This window comes from Mus caroli, chromosome 18 (assembly GCF_900094665.2).
Source record: "Mus caroli chromosome 18, CAROLI_EIJ_v1.1, whole genome shotgun sequence".
In the NCBI taxonomy this organism is placed as follows: domain Eukaryota; kingdom Metazoa; phylum Chordata; class Mammalia; order Rodentia; family Muridae; genus Mus; species Mus caroli.
The window spans coordinates 27055146-27062479 of record NC_034587.1 but is presented as its reverse complement, the minus strand read 5'-3'; the positions used below and the strand labels follow the sequence as shown (position 1 = coordinate 27062479).

Here is a 7334-nt window from a genome sequence, read left to right as displayed (position 1 = left end):
GTTGTTATTCCTGTTTTTATGATTGAGAATGAATGCAAATATTTTCAAGAATTTTTCTACATTTGCTGAGATGGCTGGATTATTTCTCTCTTATTTTTGTTAATGTAATTTAGAACATTGGAAGAATTTAAATGATATGAATTCAAATTTGAGTTTATCCTAGTGTCAACCTATTTTGTTACAGTTCATTACTGTTTTTAAGCTAGTACATAAAACTGCCTAGATTCAACCTGATAATAAATCCTTACTACATTTTACACATATTTAGGAGGCATATGGAACCTTAATTTTCTTTAGTTATAGTATTTTTACCTGAATTTTTCATGCTTTTAGTAACATCTAAAAAAAGGGTTAGAAGTGTTTCTTATTTTCATGTGGTTCCTGAAAGAGATCAATCACACCTTTCCTGAAGTTAGCTATTCTTTTTTATTTTTTTAATATTTCTTTTTTTTTCTTTTTTTGATACAGGGTTTCTCTGTATAGCCCTGGCTGTCCTGGAACTCACTTTATAGACCAGGCTGGCCTCGAACTCAGAAATCTGCCTGCCTCTACCTCCCGAGTGCTGGGATTAAAGGCATGTGCCACCACGCCCGGCTTAAGTTAGCTATTCTTTTTGTAGTTTCTCTTAACTTTAATGCTAAATAAGTATTATATAATTTTTGTCTCAGATATTTTCTTTTTAATAATTTAATTTTATTTTGATCTTTATGTGTAGTCTCTGTGGTTTGGCTGAGATATTCCACTTCCTCCCGTACCGTTTTCTTTGAATCCTTGATAATTTTAATCAGTTTTTGAAGCTTTCATCTGATAATCCAGTATAGCAAGATCAGTATCCATCTATCCCTTTAATCATGGATTACATCTTCTTTCTTCTTCATATATTTAATGACTTTGGATAGTATATTGGGTATTATTATAGTTTCTCAATTGTTGAGACTTTGGATTTCGTTATTTTTTTCTTCCTTCAAGTTTCATTCCATCAGAAAATTTGTTTGCTTGTTATCTTAGTTGTTTTTCTATGCTATGATAAGGTACTAAAGGAAATTTAAAAAAAAAGATATTATTCAGGTCTTACAGTTTCAGAGGGTTAGAGTCCATGACCCTGATGGTAGAGAGCAAAGAAACAAGCAGGCAGGCATGGTGCTGGAGCATTAACTGAGAGTTTACATCTTGATTCCTAAGGCAGAAGGAAGAGAGACTTAACAAGAAATAGTGTGGGCTTTGGAAACTTCAAAATCCACCACCCTTCCAGTGACAGACACGCCTCTTTCAACCAGACCACATCTCCTAATCCTTCCCACACAGTTCCACAAACTAGACCAAGCATTCAAATATAGGATCTCATTGGGCCATTCTCATTCAAGCCACTGCACTTGTAAATCAGAATGCTTTTAAAAGAGTTATTTAAAGTTTTAGTGAGCTGAATTTAATATAGCGTTACCTGGAAGACCAAATTAATAATCCTCGATCCAAACCTCCTTTTGCTGGCATCTCTATTGACTGTTTTATCTACATGCTAATTTCCATCTACTCTGGTGATGACATACAAGTATTTGTAGTCCTGTGTGAGATCCAGGCATTGTTTTGGCCACAGCTCCTCTATAGGAAGTTAATCCACATCACTTTTATCTGAGATGCTCATGATTTGACTATCATTTATCAAAAACTTGATATAGGGTGGTAATATTCACAGTGTTCATTTTGTTCTGATTAATGAACTGCAAATTCCAGATACTCATTGGACCTTAAAATCTGATTTGCTGTTTTCTTCACTGGATCATCTTTCTGAGTTTATATTTTTACCATGCTATGTTCTGGAGAAGGTTAAAGAAAGCTGTTGAGCAATTTTGGAATACTATTCTCTACTTACCTTCTCATGAAATTATAGTCTTATATTGCCTCTTGTCTAACATTTGAAAACAATATAACTCAGAAATTTTATTTAATCATGTACTTGGGAAGATAGGTCTAGTACCAGTTGCTGTGTTATTGATAAAAGCCAATGTCTCTATTGGATTTTATAATATGTCTTATCAAGAATAGAGAGGTGATCTGTGTTAGATAATCAGTACATATAAACTTAGTAGCCACAAATAATCTTGGGACAGGTAAATAAATACAATTTAATTACATAACAAACACATTCTGTTGTAGATTTTTCTCCTTGGTTCTTCAATCGAAGTTTCAGATGAGAGTCCAATGACAACAAAACTCATGTATGTTTAGTACAATGCATTCTTTCCAAAGCATTAAAATGTCACTAAGTCTAAACATAGATATCAGAATCCACACTAAAACAAAACAAAGCAATCCCCCCGCCCCCGCACCACCCAACTCCCCCACCCCACCCCCCACCTCCCCACCCCCACCCCGCTGGAGCCATGGAGGCTGTGCCAGAGAAGAAAAAGGAAGTTCCTGCTGTGCCAGAAAGCCTTTAGAAAAAGCAAAGGAATTTTGCAGAGTTAAAGGTAAAGCCCCTGTGGAAGAAGTTTGCACAGCAGTTTGTGTAAGGCAAGGAGGAGGCTTATGTATGAGAGGAGAATGGACTGAGATTCTGATGGCTAGGATGGCAAGGAAACCTGGGACTTCTACATGCCCGCAGAACCAAAATTGGCTTTGTTATCATAATCCAAGGTACCAATGGAGTAAGGCTGAAGGTGAGCAAGGTATTGCAACTTCTTTGTCTTCGACATATCTTCAGCAGCATCTTTGTTAAGCTCAACAAGGCTTCAAGTAACATACTGAGGATTGTGGAAGCGTGTGTGGGGCTATGCTAACCTGAAGTCAGTAAATGATCAAGGCTACAGCAAAATCAGTAAGAAGCAAATCTCCTTGACAGATAACTCCTTGATTGGTCAATCTCCTGGTAAATTTCAGCATTATCTGCATGGAGGATCTAATTTGTGAGATCTGTACAGTTGGGAAATGCTTCAAGGAAGAGAATAACTTCCCGTGACCCTTCAAATTATCTTCCCCACAAGTGGAATGAAGAAAAGACACCTCGATTTATGGAAGGTGGTGGTACAGGCAACAGGGAAGACCAAATAAGTAGGCTTATTAGATGGACGAACTAAGGCGTTTCCCATGGTATTTTTGTAGATCAGTTAATAAACAGTCACAGATTGGCAAATTGGGGGGAAATACAAACAAACCAACAGCTCAAAAACTGTTTCATAAAATACCTTCAAATTTTTGAATTTAAATTTAGGTATATGTATCTGTGTATGACTATATGAATACCCATGTGGCTCCTGGAGACCAGAGGAGGGCATAGGATTCCCTGGATATGAAGTTACAGATGACTGTGAGCTCACTGACATGGGGTTGGAATTGAACTCTAGTTTTCTGGAAGAACACAAGTTCTCTTAACCATAGTGACATCTCTTCAGCCCTATAGAACAGGTTTTTAAGGATTATTTCCATAGAAGCTATAGTTAGATATGATTTAGAATTCCTACAGAAAAGTGAAGGTTGAACTCTGGATTAAAGAATATTTATTTGTAATGAAAGGAAATAAAACTTGAGACCTGTGATTCATGTAATGTATGTCAAATAGCCCGGCACCTCCTGCTCACCCCCTCTTTCTATAGAGAGCATAGTTAAAAGCTGAAACATTTAACCAGATACATTGTCAACTCAAATAAGCCTCCGGCTTTAGAATCCTTATACGTCCCAGCCTGCACATACTACTCTGCTGACTCCTAATCATGTTGCTGATGTTAAAATGGGCCAATCTTATGTAACCGCGCCAATTCCTCCCTGCTGATGTTTGAATGAACCAATCATATGCAACTGCGCCAATTCCTCCTCCAGCCACAACCCCTTTTCTATAAAAACCCCTAGCTTCCAAGCCTCGTGGTCGATTCCTCTGTCTCCTGCTCGAGATTCCTATGGACCCGGAGCTCCGCCATTAAAGCTACCTTGTGCTTTTGCATCAAGGAAGTCTCTCGTGTTTCTTTGGGTAACCCCATGTCCCGAGACTTGAGTGGGGGGCTCCTTCTTGGGGTCTTACAGTATCAGAACAAAGCAGACATGAGTTTATCCAGTGTACTGTTCTCATGGCCATTGTCTTAATATTTTGTCTTTACTTTTTCACAGCTAAGCCCTGCTTTTTTCTAAATGATTTTTTTTCTAAAATAACATTATTGCAAATGGATTTCCCTCAAAATAGGACTATTACACTCAAATATTCAGATCCTGTATACAATGTAGGATTTGGGTGACATAATTTATTAGTATGTTGTATGCAGTAGAATACAGAATGCAAAATTTTGGTATCAAATAGGTTTTTACTCTAAGTTTTTAAACTATTTTAAAATTAAAACACAATTCCATCATTTTACCCATTCCATTTCCTCCCTCCAATCTCTTCCACATCCTCCTATGTTCCCTCTGAAATTCATGGTCTCTTTTTCTTTGTTATTGCATACACACACACACACACACACACACACACTCACACACACACTCACACACAGACACACACACTTTATATGATTTCAGAACTGGTATATAACCAATTTAGAATCTCTTCTCTAGAAAAACCTATTTTTCTTGCTGCCTAAATTTCTTAGTTGCCTGCAGTTCTTTGTCTAGGGTTGAAGCCCTTCCTTGTTATCTTGTCTATGTGTGTTGTCTTTGTTCAGGTCTTATTTAGATCTTGATCAGATTTCATAAGTTTAGCTTCTCTGAAATCTCTGGGAGACAAAATTTAATACAATCCTCCTGTTTCAGTGGTTCTTGTGGTCTTTCTGTGCCTTCTTCCAGGATTTCTGAGGCTTAGGTGCAGGAGTCATGTTGTAGTTATATCAGTTGGTGATGGGCAACTCAGACTCACTTTTTTCTCTGTATTTTGAAAAGCTATGGTTTTCTGTATTCTAATTTTGAACACCTATTTATTTATACTTTATTTGCAAATGTGTGAGTTTACAAATGTGTGTTCCATTGTGCTGATGCAGAGGTCAGAGGACATCTTGTGGGAGTTGGTTTTCTATTTTAACTACATGAGTTCCAGGAATTGAACTCAGGTAATCAGCCTTAACAGCAAACACCCATATATGCTGAGCCATCTTACTAGGTCTGAAATGGTCTATATTCCAATATCAGCTAGGGAAGTTTTAAGTTTTATGAGTTTGGATTGTATCTGCATTAGTTATTTCCTAAAATGTAGAAGTTAATAGTTGATACTTGACTGATTGTCTTGAAAAAAAAATGAGGCTATATATGTAAACAGAATGACAGGTGTTTCCTAAATACTATATAAATGCTAAGAGCTCTTTATTGTGTTGGAACAAATATATAGAGAGACATGAGTAGTTAAATTGATAAGTTACATATATAAATCTGTATATAAGTATTCAGAAGCTAGCCATGGTAATAAGTCATTCCTGTTGTAATAATTAATTTTATCTAATAACTTGGAACATGGGTTATCTAGACAGTTGCTCAGACATGTTGGGTCTATCTGTGTTAATTCTTCCAGATGAGATTTCATTAGAGTTTATAGGAAGGATAAGCTGGTTCCATATCCTAAGTCTGGTGGGCTGTAACTAATCTGTTGAAGACTTGACATAGCAAAAAGTCTGGGAGTGAAGATGACGGCTTTTTGCCTGACTGCTTGAGCTGGGGCACAATTATACACCTTTATAATTTAAGTTAAAGAGTCAGCTTGAGTTGGGCTGAACCAGACAAGTTACAGAACAAGGTTAACGTGTTGCCTCTTGTTGGTTGTCAGCTTGTCACTGTAGATTGTGGGGCTTTGCAGCTTTGTCACATCTGCTGTTGCTTTAAGATAAATTTGTGCCTGTGTGCTTGTGTGTGTATGTGTGTGTGTACTCATGCATATGCAAGTGTGTGCAGTTTTTATTTAATAGTGGACACTGCTGACTATGTCAAGCCTCTATTACTTTGAACTTTCAAGCAATTCATCACAACTCATAACAAAGAAAGGCCTTTTGTTTGTTTGTTTGCTTGCTTGCTTGCTTCTACATACCAAAGACTCACAATGAACAGGTATGTATTCCAATGTGTGTTTCAGTTTCCATTTTATATTTTGTTCATCTGAAATTTAATGATAACATATTTATTTACATATGCTAAAAAGTCAGAAAGCCTTAGGGAGGAGGTAAAGTTAAACTAAGGAACAATTGTTTTCCTATCCCAGAGGCCCCTGGGATGAATTTATAATGTGAACAGGAGGGTTCCAGCTCATTTCAGACTTGAAAAGGGTTTGTCTTGGATACAAACTCAGCATCCTGTGATAGTACACTGCCTGAGTCACCTTTAGGGTCAAGCAGAGGACGTTTAAAGTCAGGATACCATTATTTCTCAGACACAAACACCCTGTCCTTCCACAAACAAAGAATGGCATGCTACCAGGAAGATGGTGCCACACCAAATCTGATGCTTAGAAAAAGAACACAAAATAAGAACACAAAAGAAAGTCAAGGATCTTGCTTTGCACGTAATTCGCTGTTCAGTATCTAAGGAGGGAGCATTTACTTAGAACACGAAGAGAATATTGGACATTTCTAAGTGGGTGATTTATCAATGATGATTTTAGGAGTGCCCATTATTCTCCAACCAAATTCAAAAAAAAAAAAAGAATAAAATGTAGTTTTGTATAACAGAGAGAGGTGGGTTATACTGATGGCCTAAATGATACTTAGAAATTACAACAGTTCTCAGAGCTCAGTGTGCTTCCAGGGAAGTCGGATATATGAGAAAATTCACAACCATGTAACCAGACTTCTTTTTCTGTTTTCAGCTTATGTAAGGTTTACAGGTACTTAAAACAAGTATGAAAACATGGGACCATGGCTTGGAGGCATAAGACAAAGAGAAAAGGAGAAAGAGAACAGAAGGATAATGAGCCACTCGTCTCTGCATTAGAGATTCAGCAAATGTCAAATATGCAAAGTATACAAAAGTAGCAAGTATCTGTTATTTATTTATTTATTTATTTATTTATTTATTTATTTGTGTGTGTGTGTGTGTGTGTATGTGTGTGTGTGTGTGTGTGTGTGTGTGTGTATGTGTGTTAAGAAAGTGAAAGAGACAAACCGAGGTAAGACAGAGACAGAGAGGTTATCAGGAGAAATGATAGGAGTCAATTTTTCCCTACTATAAAGGCCCTGGGGCTTTGAACTTCAGTACTCAGGCTTGGCAGTGCCTTTGCTTGTCTAACCATCTGTAAGTGCCAGTTTTACTACATCTCAAATATATCCAATCATTAGCCACCCAAACCATCTATCAAAAAAGTGCACTAGTCAAAGGTATTTAATTACTTATTTAAATGCACAAGATGGATGGCCTATTTTACTGTCAATTCAATG

At 37.0% G+C, this 7334-nt stretch overlaps 1 pseudogene; it reads left to right on the top strand.

The window, feature by feature from the left end:
* The first annotated feature begins 2381 nt into the window (after nucleotides 1-2381).
* Nucleotides 2382-3074, top strand: LOC110285041 (annotated as a pseudogene).
* Nucleotides 3075-7334: the final 4260 nt, after the last annotated feature.